The sequence below is a fragment of the Pyrgilauda ruficollis genome, unplaced genomic scaffold (assembly GCF_017590135.1).
Source record: "Pyrgilauda ruficollis isolate IOZ18807 unplaced genomic scaffold, ASM1759013v1 scaffold30, whole genome shotgun sequence".
Classification (NCBI taxonomy): Eukaryota; Metazoa; Chordata; class Aves; order Passeriformes; family Passeridae; genus Pyrgilauda; species Pyrgilauda ruficollis.
The window spans coordinates 7396862-7413833 of record NW_024524378.1 but is presented as its reverse complement, the minus strand read 5'-3'; the positions used below and the strand labels follow the sequence as shown (position 1 = coordinate 7413833).

The following is a 16972-nucleotide window of genomic DNA, read 5'->3' as shown; positions in this document are numbered from 1 at the left end:
GATAATACAGAGATGTGTTTGTTTATGCTAAGGGCTTGCACAGAGCCAAGGCCTTTTCTGCTTCTCATATTTCCACGTTGGCACAGGAGGTAGAGAGCAGACAACCAGGACAGGTGACTCCAACTGACCAAAGGGATATTCCAGACCATATGACATCATGCCCAGTATATTACATGGGGGAAAGAAGGAGGATGGGGAGCATTTGAAGTGATGTCATTTGTCTTCCTTACTAACCATTACATGTGATGGGGCCTTGCTCTCCTGGGGATGGCTTGAACCTGTCTGCCCATGAGAAGCAGTGAGTTAATTCCTTGTTTTGCTTTGCTTGCATGCGTGGCTTTTGCTTTCACTATTAAACTGCCTTTATTTCCACTGAGCTCTCCAGCTTTTACACTTCTAATTGTGGGGGAGTGAGTGGTGCAACTGTAGCACTTGGTGACTGGCTAGGGTTAAAGCACGACCTGTTGATTTCATTGGGCATGGAAAAATGTCGTACTGCAGACTTCTCTTCCTGCTCAGTTTAATTTACACTGTCCAGGAAGTCAACTGTTACAAGAGAGGATTGACCTATACAGTTATATAAGCCTGATTTAGGTAGTAAGGGCAGAGGAAGAAAAGGAGGAAGGGAAAAGAAATCCGTTTAACTCCAATGAAAACAAAACTAACATTTTTCCGAAATAGTTACACGTTTTGTTTGGTAAGTGTGGATGAACTCCCATCTGGCAAAACACTGGAGAATGCGGGCATCGATCCCGCTACCTCTCGCATGCTAAGCGAGCGCTCTACCATTTGAGCTAATTCCCCCCCTTGAGGCTGCTCCTGGGATCACAGAACTCTGATCCTCTGCAAGCGTCTAAATTCGCAGTTCCATACATAGAATGAAGCTTTCTCTTTTGCTCTGGCCTCTCCGCTCACAAAAAAGAACACGTTCAACTTCGATTCTAAAATCATACATGTCATTTAGCATTTCCAAATCAAACAGCAAGAAACAAGGCAAAACGGAACAGACATATTTTCCAGCTGTGCGCATTTAATAAGAAATAACCGGTTTGTTGCTTGCCGTTTACGAAGGAAAGTGCGTTGAGGCATTTTGCTTCCTTGCTATACGCGTTAGGCTTTATTTATTTTTTTTTTTTTTAATATTCGCAGTGAAGTAATTAATTTTTATTCCCACGAAGAGCAAAACCGAGAGTGGAGAATGCGGGCATCGATCCCGCTACCTCTCGCATGCTAAGCGAGCGCTCTACCATTTGAGCTAATTCCCCTTGCCCCCAGGCTCGACATCCTGTCCCTTCAGACTTCAATAGCTATAAACACAAATTGTGTTTTTTGCCTTTACTCTGCATTTTCACCGCGGGGAGTAACCCCAGGGTAGCCGTTCTGAACATTTCACTGCCCCTGACCTGGAGCCGCCTCTCGTTTTGCCCGAGATGGCACGTATCGCCTTCTGCGATAAGGCACTTCACGCTAACAAACGTGACAAACCCGTGCCCTCCCTACAGCCTTTCAGAGCCACCTGCCACATGCGAGATTTGTCCTTCTCCTACACTCAGGGAAACCACATCACAGAAAACACAGTGGAGCAGCTTCAGGACAATACAAAACTCGCATTTGCCCTGATGTCCCCTCAGGAGACCATCTAGAAAGCTAAACTCAAGCCTGATTAAATTAACTTACATCAGTTTCCATTAGTATTAACAAGAAGACGCATTGAAGCAATCTGTGTTAAATGAAAGTATGTGGACACAAAGCCTTCAAAACTGAAACACTAATTTTTTATTTTTAATGGAACCTAAGAAGGTTGGGCTATTTTTCAGACATAGGTGAGGAAGTCTTCCCAACCAGGTTAAGAAATTAGGACATTTTACTTGCCATCTTACATGAAAACCTAGCAACACTCACAACAAATTCATGATCACAAAACAATGTTGTTTTTATATAGTTATATAAAATACGTGTTTTAATAATTGAAAATAGTGCTGAGATATTTCCTCTCTCTTATTTGGTTCAGGCATTAAATAAACTGTTTTTCTGTGAACCAAATGGGTGAAGCTCTAGGCCTTTTCAGTGACAGCAGAGTGAGCTGTGGTGGTGAAAAACAAGGAGAGATAATCTGCCTTTTTCATAATGACTCTGACTGCACAGGGTTGATAAAGAAAACCGTTCATATCGTCAAACACGATATGGGAGAGATCCTGGCCACAGGCTGCAGGGGGCCATCAGTGAGCCTAAGATACACATAATGCCTGTGAGGACTGAAACTGCTTTTGCATATTTGCTTTCCCCCATCAAGACTGCTCAAGTGAGGTAGAAAAAATGATCTCCAATATAATGCAAGAAGTGTTAAGGACACTTAAAAAAATTAAGATTTTAATTTTTTTATTGTGCAGAGACTGAAGTTAATCAGGAGAATATTTGAATTTTAAGAGAATGTTTGCAGCCACACTGTAGTTGTAGTTCCACATCTCGACCTGTAATTGGATTGTAACAGATTTGGAGTACTACCTTGCCTAAGACAAGTTATAACTTGCTGATGCTCACTTTTGAAATTTATTTTGTTTTGACTGGTTGGTTGCTGCCATGCAGCAAGTTAAATCCTTCAGAGAAAACCACCAGTACATGTGTTGTTGAATTACTGCACACACTTTAGTTTACTAGGACTTAGTCCTCCACATTTAAACAGAGCATATCAGTGTAACCACTCTCTCTGTAAACTACATTTTCTTGAAATCCAGAAAGCATTCTTTGATTTAATAGCCTATGAATAGAGGTTTGGCCATGTGCTTCCTACTGCAAAGTCAGTTAGTATGACTACAGGTGAATTTTTCTATTTAAGAAATGTGCCTAGTGACCCCATATATTTAAGATGTAATACTATTTGGACAGAATTATTAAAGTCAATAAATAAAGGTGGTCATACAAACAATTTCTATACTATAACACAAGAATATATGAATGAATTTTTCCTCTCCAAAAACTAAACATGAACTTTTAAACCACTGTATTTATCATTTATGGATGTTTAATTATTAAGTAAAGTTGGAAAAGGAACTAAAGACTTGAAAAAGAGGAGAAGAAAAATCTCACTGTGCTTGAGCGACTTCTAAGAGCAATCTTTCTAAACTTACAAACCATTTTGTACTTGTAAGAGATGTAGAAAAATGAGTTCTCTCTCCTTGAATAAACGCAAGAGGATGCACTGCTCGGGAAAACGAGCTGTTTCATCCAAGGAGCACAGCAGAAAACGCTCCTCATACGCCAAGTGTGTAACCCGGCTTTTCAGCCATGGGGTTTTCCAGGTAAATTCAGAGGTGGCTCAGTGTTCGGCAGGGCGGCTCGACACAGCAAGGCGCGGTGATGCAGCACGAGTGCGGCCGCCCCGCGCCGCCCGCGGCAGGGGGAATTAGCTCAAATGGTAGAGCGCTCGCTTAGCATGCGAGAGGTAGCGGGATCGATGCCCGCATTCTCCAGTGTTTTGATGGGCTGTGGCGCCACGGTAGGACAAGATCTTCTTCCATGAACTGTCCCGGGTTTGTGGTAGAAAATCTGCAGCAGGAAATACAGACCACCTCACGTGGCAAAAAAATGGGAGAAGAAATGTTAACTGTATGGATTACACTTGTGTACTCTTTAAGGAGCAATTTCTTCACAAACCCACCTAAAAGAACGCTGTTACTCTGTGATACAGGAAAAAAGAAATATCCTCTTCCGTTCCTTACCACTGCACCGAATGCGCACTTTTTAATGATACAAAAAGTTACTGGAATTGTCTCTACGAAGATGTACAAACTGGTAATTGTCTACAAAAATCATCAGCTCACCACAGAATTAGTGTCTCTCCAGCTACCTTGCACCCGCTGTGGGATGGGCAGGGCACGCTTGTTCCTAACGTGAGTTTCAAGCGACATTCGGTCTCCCACAGTATCATTTAATGTCCTCCTCTTGCCATGGGGAGAAGATAATTTGCACTTAAAAAAAAAAACAAAAAAACAAAAACAAAATAAAACTCAGCTCTGATCAACGTTAAAAATGTAAATAGTTCATACTATGTAAACACGTCTCCAAATGGATTCATTTTAATCCTTACGAAACTGCTGCAGGAAAACGCATCTGAATTCAAAACAGCGGCGCAGCAAAACCACAGTGGAGAATGCGGGCATCGATCCCGCTACCTCTCGCATGCTAAGCGAGCGCTCTACCATTTGAGCTAATTCCCCCCCGGACCACCGGTCCCCTTCACTGACCATTCCCGCCTGCACTTCCCTGGCTGCGGGAGCCACTGCCTCCAAAGCAAACAAAGCTTGCTCCCCCAAACCCCGGTAGCTGGGCAGTCCGAGCCCTTCTAATCTCCTCTCGAAGTCACGGGCAGGCAATAACAGCGCTCAGCCCTCCAGCGAAACGCAGAAACAATTAGGTCTTCCTGCAAGCGCACTGCTTTTGACAGCCGTAGTGGGAATTTTGCCTAATATGATATCTGGATTCCTTGAAGCAACAGCAGGCACTTTGTTCAGTGGAGCTGCATCTGGATAACATCCGGGCTTGTGTTTCCAGGCAATTGAAGACTTATGTTCACACCGAACAATTATTACTACTTAAGAGAAATCTGGATATATTTAAATACTGTATTTTTTTCTAAAACAGATTTTTCCTATCTGTAATCCCCAGGTGGAAGACAATCGGCTAAATTACTTTATTCTTCTCCACGTTTTACAGTATAAAATATATAAGACGGAATAGGTAGAGTTCTTCCAGCTCTTTCTTTTGTGGCAATAAAAGCTGGGTTCATGTTATAAAAAGAGAGTAAAAAAAAAAGCACCCATGGAACAAGGGTTCTTGGAAACAATGAAGAAAGCACCAAATGGAACACCAGGAAACAAAGTAATAGTTCACATTATTTACTAACATCTCTCAGGCATTTTTAAGTTGTGATGCTATCACCAGATAGACAAGCACACTCACATAAATACATAAAAAACAAATCAAAAATGCACAACTAAAATGTAAAAAAACACAAATTTTTCCTATAATGAAACAGCAGCAAAAATTCTGTTTAGTGGTTTCACAAACAGCAAGAGGGAGTTGTGAATTTTTTATTACACTTATAATATTAAATAATCTGCTTTTCTGGAAAAAAAAGGAGTGTCTGAAATGAAATTTATTCAATAACTACATAAACAACTCCTGATTTCCCCAGGATGCTTGAAGACACGTGAATCACACTGACATACAAAGATCTTTCAAATCTCTCCTCGTCAATAACTTAGTGATTTCAGAAAACAAAATAACAGAATTGCAGTCTCTGGTCTAGCCCTAAAGCTGTACACCAAAAGACCTGTGACCATTCTTCCACTAACGAAATTCCAGTGTCTTGCCACCTACTCCCTTCACTCTAATTGAAACAGCTGGCTTTGCCAAAGAAACGTTTTTCCCTCTCCCATTTAATCAATGTGGAAAGAAGCATCTGAAATGATTCTGCAGGAGGTCATTAAGTTTTTACTGCTGGAATTATGCTGCAGATACCACTGACATTTAAGCAACTGACTGACTGAAAGGCCCGCAGGTCAGTGTGCCTGGTAAAGTAAGCAAGCTTGCTGCCCCTTCTGTTCTGGGATGTTTCACGTTTTCCTTAGTATTCCTCCTGAACAAAAACCATTTAAGTCTCAAACCCACCTATGCTATAAAACAAACAAGCAAGCAAACAGAACCTTTCTAGTTGTGTCTGTATGAGGCTTGTAAGCCCAGGCAAGACCAGGGTTTCATCAAGCCAGATTTTGAAAGGTACAGCACATCTACTTGGTTTAATTAAGGGAATCCCCAAGCAGTCTTAAAACTGCACACAAAGAGAAAACTTTCAAATTGTGATTAGGCACTGACAGTCCTAAGGCTTTAACACAGCAGGTAGGGTAAAATTTACTTAAAATCAAGCAAAACTCAGAATGAACTATAAATTTAGCAGTGACAAAATGAGTAAGGACAGCTCTAGTATATTCAGTTCATGCTGTTAAATAGCCTAACCTTCAAGTTGATAGATATAGCATTAAAATGAAACAAGTATGCCTCCAGTTCTGCATCCAGTATTTATCCCATATTTAAAGTATGGAAGGAAAAGCTGTACTTAAAGCATTGAAGGAACTGTGTTTTGGACCTCAGAGATAATTTTACTGAAAAGCAGTATCAAAATATGGAATTGTACAGCAAAATTCACACCATCCTCTGAGTTAAAAAACACATGAACAAAAACCTCAAACTCTAACAGACAGCACCCCACCGAATGCACTGTAAATAAAAAGCAACACAGGAGACATGCCATGAGTCAGAAGAAACCTCCCAGAACCCCTACTTCTGTTTTTAATGGCCACAATGAGAATAAAACTTGATTTGTTGGTGAAGATGTTATTGCTTGTTGGTAAAATTTTGTCTCCATTTTACCACTATTCATTGATTCATACCCAAAGCACAGAACATAAACAGGCTAAAGAAATTCCAAAACATAAGAACCAATCAAAAAGAAAAAAAAAAAAAACCAAACTCAAAACATAAACACTAGAAAGATTTGCTACTTTTAATAGTATTTGCTACTGCGGTTACCATGTTTGAGGAAAACCAGTATAGTCCATCTGGGAGGTTAGGCACCAGTACAAAATTCTCTAATACTGGTCAAAGAATCAGCTTAGCCAGGCATCCTAAGTAACTTCAGTTACCATTAGCAGCCACAGCAGAAACTTGCAAAAGCCGAAATAATTCATATTAAATATACTGCTTTTGTAAGAAGCTTGACACCAAAATGTTTTTTGTATATATTTATCAGATTAGCATTTAGGTTAACACTGTACTCTCTGTGCACTAATAAGAAGATGGTGGTCTCAGAGCACAGTTCTGAGCAAGATCATTGTATGCTACTCTGTGTCATCTCCCTGGAGACCAGTACAAAAATCACCCTCATTACTTCAACCTGTAAAATCTCTAACTTTATCAGAGAGTTGAAATACCAAGAAAACATACAAGTTACCATTTTCTCTCTAAAAGGATCCATGGATTTTAGGTTTCCACCTTGGTTATCATATGGAGTCCAGATTGGCAAAGATTTCATTCTATTTTCAGATGGGGAAACAGGAAGTCATACATTAACATGATTATGCATTTAGGTTTTTCCCTAGCAAAATGGCTAGACTCACATTACAACTTACTCCCATTTTTTCTGGAAGACTTTGTATCCCTACTAACTTAATGAGTGTTTTAAAAAGTTTTAACATCATGCTGCATGTACAATGCCCTCTTAATAGTTAATAGCAATAAACAAGGTTATTACAAAAGTAATGAGATTGACTATGCCTGAATCCCACTGGATCTGCAGCCTTTGTCTTCTACATCACTACTGTAAGAATCTAAATTTTCTCTACATTCCCTATAATTCCACATAGCAGAGAATGTGAGCTAGCTATTAGGCCACCTGGCTAATCAGCACTAAACAGCACATACAAGATTTTCCTCGTGTTCATTTAGTGTCTCTACCAAGCCATGGATTTCCACAGAATAGTAAACAATTTCTTTATATTTTTCATTTTTATTCACCTTTCACTTTTTGTGCCAAATTTAACAGGCGTGAGAATGAAAATTTTTCATAGCTTAGAAGACTTAAGAAGATTCAGATCCCTATATCCTGTGGCTTTTACTAAGGAACAGAACTACATGCTCACTAAATGAGATTTTTTTTCCCAGAATAACAGAGTAGTTTTAATAACAATAACCTCATCCAAATACATAAATCAACTATTTATAAAAAGCCTCAAGCAACTGGTCATAGGGAATGAATGGAAAAATGTATTTGGCTGCAATTTTCAAAAACTAGAGGATTAAGATACACAGAACTCATTGAAGTTTAGTGTATGTTTAACATCTGATTACTTAGGCCCATATGAAAAGCTGAGAGCTTTCCTTTCTTAAATTTATACCCCACCATGACAAATAATAATCCTAAACTAGAAAAGGGAAACCAGACTTATCGAGGACCTGCATTCACCTATGAAGCTACCTGCCTACAGTTTATTCAAAACACCACAGCCACGCTGAATTAAGACAACAAAAAAGTTTAGGATAGCACCCACTCCAACAAATTCTTCAACCCAAGTCATCCTCTGATTTGAGTCTTCCACTTCTCTCCTGGGCTCAATGTTACACAATTAAGTGAACTCTGGAGGAGCAGTATCAGAAGTAAAGAAAACAACAGCAACTAAAATTTACTAATGCAGTGCAGGATTAGTGTGGTTGTAGGTGTTGAGAACAATTGAAGGAGGGCTGGAGCCTGAGTCATGGCAGAGCAGCAAGGAATAGGAAGCACAGGAATAGAAACCCCAGGAGAACCCACAAAACCACCTGCTCTGTTCAGGAGCTGCACTACCCACTGCACCTCCTCCTTCAAACAAGCATCCCCACGACTCCAAAACTAGATTTTGTGAGACTCACTAAAACAACCACCACGACCAGAAAGCCCCCGGGTAAAAGTCTGTGCACAAACCTCCTTCTCCGGCTTTGTCCTTCAATAGTCTCAGCCCGGACTTGCTCCAGATGACAACAAAGTAGACACAGCTCCCCTGCCCACATGATCCCACCTTCCCGGCCTCTCAGGACTGGGGCTCTGCTCCACCCTTCCCAGGCACTAAGCGTGCCCTGCCCTGTGCTAGAACCTTCCACCCACCCCAATGGCAACTCTTTCCTCCAGGGCAGCTGCTGCCCTGCTTTCATTCCTTTATAGATGGAACGGTGAGCAGGCAGTGCTGGGAGGGTTTGTCACCGTGTGAACACGGAAATGCCATAGCTGTGTCTCTTCCTGATGTGTGAAGCAGCTGTTGGGATGGCAGGTAAGTGTCCTAAAGAAAAGCCACCAACCTGACTGTTGGCCAGCTCTTCTGTCCCCCTGAAGCTGCCTTCTGTATCATCAAGGGGAAGAGTTAATCTGGAAAAAGCAGATTTTAATCCTATTTTTCCCAATGCAATGGCTGTAAGTAGCAGGAAAATCAGCTGAGTGTGTATGCCTTTAAATGGACCTCAATATTTTTTTCATAACATAAATTAATTATAAGGTTTATGCTCATGCATTTTCCTAGGCAATGCTTTGAGGGTGGAGGTTGAAAAACAATTTTAAAAAATGTACATCAGTATGTGTTTAAGGAGAACAGAATTTCCATTTTCTAAGCACGTTCCTGATAGTTTCTAGCAGCTAGGAGCACATTAACATTCTGAATAATTTGGATATGCAGTATATCTTTCTCTGTCACTTTCTGGTTTTATTTTCTTTTAAAGGGGATTATAGAACATAAGGGTTATTTTCAACTGTAAAAGCTATTCCTGTCTTGCAAACAATCTCAGCTTCTGCACCTTTGACACCAAACATCAGGTTAACTGTCCACAAGAAAAAGTGGTTTTAGCAATAAACCCACCTTTAGCTGATCCAGCCAGCAGGCTTGGTGAAACTGTGTAGGCTAAGGTGCTCTAGCTTACACCCTTCTTCCTCAGTTCCTTGGAGTCTCTGAAGTTTTGGCAATAACCCATCTCCTGTGCATTTATAACCTTGCTGTTTTTGGGTATTGCTAGATATTTTTCCTGAAAAAAAAAAAAAAAAAAAAAAAAAAAGGAAAAAACAGAAATTCATTGATTTCTTTCAGCAAGGGTTGAGCTATTTTTTGTAGCTCTTAAGTTCTTCTTTTGCTAAATGTTGTTAGTAAAATTACAGCTACTTCAACACTTCTCAAATAAATAAAAGGCTATGAAAAAAAATGTTAAGGGTGTTTGACAACTTGAAACAAGATCAGTGCAGAATCTTGAGTTGTTTACCAGTCCTTTAGGATCACAGAAGCACTTGAATTGTTAGCAGCCATCTCTAAACAACTTCCTGTGAAGAAAGCTTTATTTTTTCTGAAGAGAAAGAACAAAAATAAGTTTGTTTGTTTGTTTTTTTTTTTTTAAATCCAAAGACTTGACCAGGATGTTACTTAGGAATGCCTGGTCTAAATATGTTCCTTGTCATCACTGCTAAATAATGGAATAATGAGTGTTGGTTAGCTAACTCACTCTAAATTCCTGGAGATGATCAAGTAAGCAGGTGCTTTTAGGCCTAGATGAGTATCCAAGGTGGTCTGTGATTCATAATTAAGATCATGTGAAAAACATGTGGCTTATTTCAGCTGAATTTTGTATCACAGTTTCCCACCTAGTGTTTTCAGTAGAAAACCTGCTGAAGTGCCTGTGCATGTTCTAGCAGCTGCCATAGAAAACTGAATTATTTATATGGCAAAGATCTCTCCTTACTTCACAAGTGTTATATAATTTTCACACTGCTTTTAATTTTTTTAACATTCTCCAAATACTGAAAAACTATACACAATCAATCATCCTCCCCTGCCCTTCAAAAATCTTGGGTTTACCTTTGACATGTAGTTTTAGTAAAATACAGCTTTAGTGTTTTTAAAAAAACAAACAAAAACCAACCAACCAAAAAACCAGGTATGGCTTAAACATACAGCTGGCCATAAATCCAGAGCAACTTTGTACCTGATTATTACTCTCACTTGTACCATTAGTGCTCTTAGACTGACAGCTATATTTTTTTCTGAATACATTATTCTTTCTTCCCCTTCCTATTTTCTTGTGGTTGGCACTGTCAAAAAATTGTAGCAAATCAATGCTGAATCTTGTCAAGCACAAAGGGATACTGCCACAGAGAGTGAAGACAGTGGCTTAGTTTCAGTTATTCCTAGTCTGTCTTGCCTCCTGCCAAAGAATCCAGCTCCAGGAACAACTGGATGTGCACGTACAGTGTCTCCAAGCCATTCATCACATGTCAGGGCTAAGGTACATGAAATGATTCAGCATCACCAGAAGCCAGTAAATGATGTAAAAACAAGCCAGGCTGGTTAGAAACCAGTCAGATGGTGATCCTACCTCCACTCAAGCTCTGATTTAATTTCTTCTTGGCCTGGCTTAAACTTGATGGATGAGTAACTTCTCCCATCTGTGGAGAGAGCAATGTGGCCTGGCTTAATAAGGAGCCATTGTCTGGTTAAGTAGCGACATAGTTCAGGAACAATCTCTTCTGTAAATGAAGATGTTCAGGCAACAGTCAGAAAGTCACTGGGTGGCAGATTATGGGCTACATAATTTGTCTGTATGTGCAAGAGCAGAAAGAGTTTATGGAGAAGAGCAGAAGTGAACACTACCATGACAAATCAGGTGGAATTTGTAAACTCTTCTCACCCTACAGAGAGCCAGAACCAAACCCAGCTCTCTTGCTTGGTATATCACTTTATGTTTCAAAGAGATACCTGAGAGGCCTCTACGGTTAAAATAAGTAGGGGAAAGATGTAAAGTGGAGATCAGCCACTTTGGTTTGGTTTAGCTCAAAAAACCTGGGTCAGTCAAGTTACGTGTATGTGAAAGTTGTTACAGGTGTGTTCACAATATTTTTGTATCAGAAATAGTGTGGCCCACAAGACCAAGGCAGCAGTGAGGCCTCACCTTGAGTGCCATGTTCAGTTCTGGGCCCCCCATCCCAAGAAGGATATTGAGGTGTGTCCAGAGGAAGATAATAGAGCTGGTGGAGGGTCTGGAGCACATGTCCTGTTGAGGGGTGGCTGAGGGAGCTGCAGGTGTGGAGAAAAGGAGGTTCAGGGGAGATCTTACCATTCTCCACAACCACCTGAAAGGAGGCTGTAGCCAGATAAGGGTTGGCCTCTTCTCTCGTGCATCTAGGGAGAGGACAAGAGAACATAGTTGTAAGATACACCAGGAGAGTTTTAGTTTGGACATCATAAAGAATTCCTTCACAGAAGGGGTGATTAGACTTTGGAATGGGCTGCCCAGGGAGGTGGTGGAGTCACTGTCCCTGGGGGTGTTTAAGGAAAAACTGGATGTGGCACTTAATGCCACGATCTAGTTAATGTGGTGGTGGTGGTGTTAAGGGAGATGTTAGACTCGATGATCTCAGAGGTCTTTTCCAACCTAATCGATCCTGTAATTCTGTGAAGCAGAAGCGAGGAGGCTGGAGGAAGGAGGGGATGGAAGAGCACGGAGCATGTGGCAAGGGATTTTGGAACGCCAAGGGAAGGGGTTTGTGGAAGGAGAGAGGGCTGTCCCGAGGAAGCAGCGGAGCAAACGCCGAGGAGCCGAGGCCCGGGGGCCCTGAGGGGGCGCAGCCGCAGGGGCCGTGAGGGGAGCTCCGGGGACGGGCGCGGAGTGGCCCCTGCGGCCGGGGCACCGCGGCTCCGGGGCGGCCGCGCCATCGCTGCTCCCTGGCGGGTCGGGGGCCGAGCCCCTGGGGTTTTGGGTGCTCTTTGGGGGGAGCCGAGCTCCGGGGGGCTCTGGGTGCAGTTTTGGGGCGTTAAAGGGCCAGGGGGCTGGGGTTGCAGTTTTTGTGAGGTCGTACATCATCGTGTTCCCTGCCCACGATAAGCTGTATACTACGTGTCAAGTCACGTGAGCACCGGTGCGTTCATTTTTCAAAAAGTCAGTGTTTTAAGGCTGGTAAACGTAATGTATTAATTATAGGGAAGTGCGTTTGGTGAGGTAATAAATAAGAAAATTACAGATCTGCATTATTTTCACCTGACACTCTCACTTCAGAGAAGCCAGACACCTTCCAAAAAGATGTATGTGTGCATATATACATATTTATATGACAGGATGTGTATGTGCATATATATGCATATAGATATATATATATATATGCTCACACACATATGTGTAAGTTTTGACTATAAAACTCTGTTTCATTCGAGCATATAACATTTTTTCCTTTATTAAACGTTTCCGGAACTAGTCTTTACATGTGCATGCCCTGAAAATTGGAAAGAACATGGGTTTTCCTCCTTGAATTTGGAACAGTTGTTCAATAAAAGTAGGACCTTTTTTTATCTTTTTCCGTAGAAACACATTTGGTTTTTTTAAAGTAACTTGATCTTTTGGAGAGCTTCTTGTATGAAACCAGCTAAATAACAAAGACTCGTGTTATAAAAGGATGAATAAGATTATTCTGGTAATGTGCATGCTGAAAGACGTGTCCCATGATTGCAGCTGTGGGCTGCAGTCGGTTGTTGATGAGTGGAAAGGATGACTCAGCAAGAAACAACGAATTCATAATCAAACGTAGCTGTGTTGCTTTTTTTTGGTAAGTTTAGAGTCTCTATCTCCAAGTTTTGAGGGTTTTTTTTTCAGGTGGGGAATTAGCTCAAATGGTAGAGCGCTCGCTTAGCATGCGAGAGGTAGCGGGATCGATGCCCGCATTCTCCAGTGTTTTCAGTACTGATGTCGTTAAAACTCACACGGCAGTATTCAGAAATATTTTCCTATTTACGTTTAATTTTTCTTGTGTAATGGTGTACAGAAACCTAAAAGAATATTGATTTAAATATTTTATTTTTTCATTTCGAAATCAGATGTTTGCTCTTTTGAATAGAGGAAGTAAAGAATAGAATCTTTGCGTGAAATAATCAAATTTACTGACATCTTAATTCAATTAAAAATGGCATGTAAAATTTATTGAGAAAAGGAGATGAGGAATTTTTGATTGGTCCTTAAGTATTTGTTTAATGATTTCATTCATTAGTTAACTTTACATTTGATATCATAGTTCAGTGTGTAGTGAACAAAATTTTGTATTCATGCTTTGAGTAAGACTCATTGTTTCTACTGTATTTTGGTATTTTAGTTGTAGAGGCTGTTAGAAACAGTGGGCTAGAACATTCTGTACTTTTTTTGCAGCTGCTAGCAAGATTGTGCCTTTTGCTTGTGAACTTTCACATCTCTGAAGTAGCACGGAAATTTTCTCTCTCAATCTGTGCTTGCAAATTTAAGGCTTCATGAGGATTTTTTTTTTTGTTTAGTGGTTGGTGTGTTTGTTTGCTTTAATTCTGATTTTATTTTCTTACCAGCTTATTCAGATATTTAACTGCTTGTACTTCTAGTTTGACGTAGCATGAGGAAACTAGCAGAATGTGATTCTTACATGTACATTGAATTTGTGCAATTAGGAACTTGGGAGTGCACATACTAAAACAAACAGAAAATGGGAAACAAAAGTTATTAATTGGGCTCCATGATAAGGGAGGAGGAGAAACTCTGCTGCATAGATTTACAAGTAGCACCTGTGAAGAAAATAAGGGAGCTCTTCCTGTGACCCTGACAAAAAAGAAATTAACTTCTAGATGGAATGGGATAGAAATCGCATTTGCTTATTTCTCTTGTATTTTCCAAATACTGGAGAGAAAAAAGGAATTGTGACTGTAAGGCTGCTTGATGCCTCTTAAAATGAAGTCTAATGGAGAGAAAAGTATTGTGGTCTTGTCATGGGTCCCTTTTGGACTCAGGTAATAATTTAAATGTCTGTTTGCTTGGAGTGAGACTCTTCAGTAGTCTTCTCTGTGATTATTATTGTTTCTATGTTTTCTGTGTTTCTGTTACTGCATAATAACCTGATACTTTCTGTGCTTTTAAAGGAAATTAGTTATATTGCTCTTCTTGGCTGATCAAATGCAAGTTGTGCACTGGTGGAGCGAGGGAATTTGGTGGGGCTCTGTTCAGGTGCACTCTGCAACCACGCGAAAAGCTGAAAGCTCTCAGGAATAATGACTTTTATTAAATTTATCCCCAGCTTCCTACATTGGGGCACTTCTGTCTATTAGGGCTTGTAAACACTGGAAAAGCTTACTTCTAATTCTTTTGGTGTAAATATGAATAGAAGTAAGAGGTCTTTGCTCATCCTGTGTGGTGTTTTATGTCCTTATTTTTTAGGTAAATTATCCTGAGAAGAATTTACAGGATTGAGAGACACAAGAGTCTTGGTTCTCAAAGGAATACTACCTGTGGAAGTATACTGCTTGTTAATGGGTAAGTAGTTCCCAGAGCCCCATGTCAAAGGAGTGACCACTCTGGATCTGTGCTTTCTGTGTCAGAAATTACATAGAGATATTCTTTGTAAAGAACCATGAGGAAATTCAGTTTTATTTGTTTTATTACTCTTATTACTCTTACCACTCATACTTTACACTACAGTCCTCTGTAATGTCATGCTTAAATCAGTTACACAAGGTAGTTATTAATTCTGAAGAATAATTTGTTTGTACTAAACTTGCTGGAGGATATTGCTATGTCTTTGTGTGTTATAGTCTGCAAATAGGAAATAATTACTCCTTAGCTGCCTTCTATCAATACCTTCTTCCAAATATTACTTAGAAAATCTTTCAGGCTGAGATGGAGCTTGGGGACCCTAATATGGCAACTCCGGAGACAGTGTTGTACAACATGAAGGCCATCTGTAGAATCTGCACTCAAAAATATCAACTCTGTGAAACTCTTCTTTTAAATAAAATTATTTCACAACAAGACTGTAGAACATTTGTTGCTGCTAAATGTAAGCCTTGAGATCTAGTGGATGGGTCTGGACACAGATGGACTGTGGAGTCTGCTGTGTGCTTTCAGAGACTCATGGAATGCAAGTGGGCTTTGGTTTGGTGAGCCTTTAGCTCTATTTCTGTCATGTCTCAAGACTTGCAGGTGTGCTGTTCATTGTTAGTGCAAAATCACCTACAAAAGAAGGATTAATCTTAAAAAAAAAAATGCACAGGCATTGGGTGGCCATTGTGCTTCTGTCTGACCGTGGAGCTAAGCAGGTTTTATCTTAATGCAAGTAGGAGCACAGCCTGGTGACATTATGGATGGACAACAGTGGACAAGGCTTGTGTAGAGGTCTCTAACAGCCCTCCTGCACCTGCTCTTGATTCCAAAAAATAGGAGAAGGACAACTCTTTTTTTTTTTTTTTTTTTTTTTTTTTCTGTTCAAGGCCACAATATCTTCTACAGTGATGTTATAATAGGGGAGAACTTTTCAAAATACTCTTTTTTTCAGTATTGTTGCTACTTCCACAAAAATACTGAAACAGGCTACATAAGAGAATCCCTTCAGCCAGCTTGTTTTGACAACAGAAAGCTCCACATTGAAATGCAGCTTAAGGAACAGTTTCACTGCACTGTAAAAGCTTACTTCTAATTATTTTGGTGTAAATATTGAAACTCCTGCTTATTTCTGTTGTTACAAAAATCTGGCCAAAAGTAGTAACTTAATAAAAGAAAACAGAAAACAATGGAAGGACTAAAAACTATAGTAGATTTATAATTTTTATGCATACAGAGAGAGCAAAGCCAGTATTGGGCTAAAATGAACAAAGGATAAATGCAGAAAGGCAGAGCATTTTATGTGTGAGAATGAGGATGGTGCTGTGCAGGGCCAGGAGCTGGACTCCGTGGTCCTTGTGGGTCCCTTCCAACTCAACATATTCTGTGATTTGAGTCCTCGCTGAGGAAGAGGTGTCAGGTTAGCTAGAAGAAAAACATCTTGCATCGTTGCTCTTTCTGATCTCTACCAGAAGTCTGTGAATGAGTTTTACTCTCTCTTTATAAGTTGTGAAGGAAAAAACTGAGTGTTATTTTTAAAATAGGATGTCAAGAACAGCATGTGGGTGTTGCCACTGGTTAGTGAGGTGTGTGTGACAGGCTTTTTTGTTAGAGACTGCTGCTAGCAGCAGCCATGTGCTCAGGCTGCAGGTCCTCCTGGGAATCCCTCATTGCAGTGACTCTGGCACACATTTTGGGATGCGTCTCCTTTCAGGTATGTTCACCTGCAGGTTGCTTGGGTGTATGTTCCCCTCATGTCTACATGAATGCCAGCAGGGCCCTTTTGGATTGTTCTGAGCCTGCTGCCCTTCTCCAGCACTCTGCAAGGGGAGCTGGTTCTCCCACCTGCCAGTGGGTCCCCAGCACGGTGCAGGTTGTGGTTCCCAGGTAGGATGTGCACGGTGCTACCGCAGCCGCCTTCAGCTGAGCTCGGCATTGGCTCCCAGGGAAGGGCCTGGAACTTGAGTTTTGTAATTGACTTCTGCAGGTGAAGAAACATTTGGTATCACGGCTAGACATTTGTGGAATTAAT

At 40.6% G+C, this 16972-nt stretch overlaps 5 non-coding genes across 5 annotated transcripts; 2 read left to right on the top strand and 3 right to left on the bottom strand.

Moving 5' to 3' along the window:
* Window positions 1-731: 731 nt before the first annotated feature.
* TRNAA-AGC lies at window positions 732-804 on the bottom strand. The gene has a single exon. It is a non-coding gene; the product is annotated as a tRNA-Ala (tRNA).
* Window positions 805-1192: 388 nt separating this feature from the next.
* On the bottom strand, window positions 1193-1265 carry TRNAA-AGC. Its single transcript has one exon. It is a non-coding gene; the product is annotated as a tRNA-Ala (tRNA).
* Window positions 1266-3397: 2132 nt separating this feature from the next.
* TRNAA-AGC lies at window positions 3398-3470 on the top strand. Its single transcript has one exon. It is a non-coding gene; the product is annotated as a tRNA-Ala (tRNA).
* A 674-nt stretch (window positions 3471-4144) lies between these two features.
* Window positions 4145-4217, bottom strand: TRNAA-AGC. Its single transcript has one exon. It is a non-coding gene; the product is annotated as a tRNA-Ala (tRNA).
* An 8991-nt stretch (window positions 4218-13208) lies between these two features.
* TRNAA-AGC lies at window positions 13209-13281 on the top strand. Its single transcript has one exon. It is a non-coding gene; the product is annotated as a tRNA-Ala (tRNA).
* The last annotated feature ends 3691 nt before the right edge of the window (window positions 13282-16972 follow it).